The 1,896-nt window shown below is 39.0% G+C and overlaps 1 long non-coding RNA gene across 1 annotated transcript; it reads left to right on the forward strand.

Moving 5' to 3' along the window:
• Positions 1 to 34: 34 nt before the first annotated feature.
• On the forward strand, positions 35 to 1,871 carry LOC113475572. The gene is made up of 3 exons (XR_003397316.1): positions 35 to 181; positions 789 to 953; positions 1,540 to 1,871. It is a non-coding gene; the product is annotated as an uncharacterized LOC113475572 (long non-coding RNA).
• Positions 1,872 to 1,896: the final 25 nt, after the last annotated feature.

Here is a 1,896-nt window from a genome sequence, read left to right on the forward strand (position 1 = left end):
AGCACATTATATTTTACCAATCGACACCCAGGTTCTTTGAATCTGTTCCATCCCTTCCTTTATACAACAAGTTACGATCACGACTCCAATCCACCACAGAGTTCCACCATGGTGAGGTGTCTAGTGGGAGGGGTGGGGAAAATGGGACGGGTGGGGAAGATGGGAAAGCTAGGCATAACAGGTTAGTGGTGGTCTAATTAAACGAATTAAGAGAAGGGAAGGAAAAGACAGGGAGAGTTGCCCAGTGTAGGTTTATATCAAATACGCTGCCGAGTTTACAAAGAAATTCAATACGCTAAATGAATTAAAACAAAAATGTCTCTAAGTCTAGACTGTTTTGTTGATGAAGGGGCAATTTTTATTTGTATGAATACGATAACAAAGATTAAATTAGTTAAAACAACAAAGAGAAGGAAATTCACAGCAAAACTACAGTCGTTAAAACACGCTACAAGTAAAACTTATTTGAAGAAAAGTGTGGCTTATGTCATTATTTACTGATGTGGTGAATGCAATGTACTTTAGCTGGTTTGGATTTAACAGCAGGGTAAAATCTGTTTAAGCTTAAAACAGGGTTGCTACAACATATGATGCCACGCTTGTATAAAAATATAAATAATCGGAGTGGTATGCAGAAAGTATAATTAACCCTGATCATTGATCAAATTTCCTTGCCGGCATAATTTACGTCAAAAACACGGATAAGACGATCATTGTTTAGCGGAGAATCGTTAAATATACTTTCCGCATACCTACCATCATCTGACATAGCACACTTACATCCACAGATTAATAAAGATCTTCCACACTTTTAAACTCTGGTTAGAAGAACCTAAAGTACATGAACAAGATCTATACCTACCTTCCCTACCCAACCAATATAATGCAGATCTGCTATCTAAACTAAGAACCAGGGACCTTAAGCTTAATCTAGATGATTGCCAAGTTAAAAGGTTTGTAATATTGTAGAATAACCACACATATTTAGCATTAGATGTAGGTTTATTACCCCAACACCCAGGGTGTAACTGACTAGACTGTAATATGATCTTAATCTTATTAAATATATGCTGAATATATATTAATATTTTTTTTATTATATATATGTAGTCTATTCTATAAGGGTGAGGTCTACAGTGAGGCACACTATGGGACTTGGGATTTAGGCCAGAGTTGGCTCATTACCCCAACATTGTATATGTACATTCTATTCTATAGTGAGGGTGAGGTCCTACAGTGAGGCATGTCATGGAACCTGGGATTTAAGCCAGAGTTGGCCCATTACCCCAACATTGTATATGTACATTCTATTCTATATGGGTGAGGGTGAGGTCCTACAGTGAGGCATGTCATGGAACCTGGGATTTAAGCCAGAGTTGGCCCATTACCCCAACATTGTATATGTACATTCTATTCTATATGGGTGAGGGTGAGGTCCTACAGTGAGGCATGCAGTGGGACCTGGGATGTAGGTATATTACCCCAACACCCAGTGTGCTATCACCAAAGTATATTCTAACCATAGTGTTCCACCCATAGAATAACTGAGGAGCTTAATACATTGGCACTGGAGTGGAAGAATCTACAAACCAACACCAAGCACTCTGATCGTAAACATGCAAGATACAGTTTCCATGGCAGACCGGTAAGCATGTAGTAATACATTACATATAGTGGTTAGCATGCATGCCTATAAACCAGAGATTAAGGGTTCAAGGCTTGTCAAAGCAACTGTTGTGGGTGTATGTGTTCTTGCGCAAGACCCAGTGGTCACTAATGGGTTGTGCAAATTGTCCGAAAGCAATCACCCACAAAGTTACATGGCTGCACCACTGTATACAGTAGTGCCTGTTTGTGGTAGTGTTTTTCTCACAGTAATCTATTAATACACATATG

The sequence above is a fragment of the Ciona intestinalis genome, unplaced genomic scaffold (assembly GCF_000224145.3).
Source record: "Ciona intestinalis unplaced genomic scaffold, KH HT001049.1, whole genome shotgun sequence".
Classification (NCBI taxonomy): Eukaryota; Metazoa; Chordata; class Ascidiacea; order Phlebobranchia; family Cionidae; genus Ciona; species Ciona intestinalis.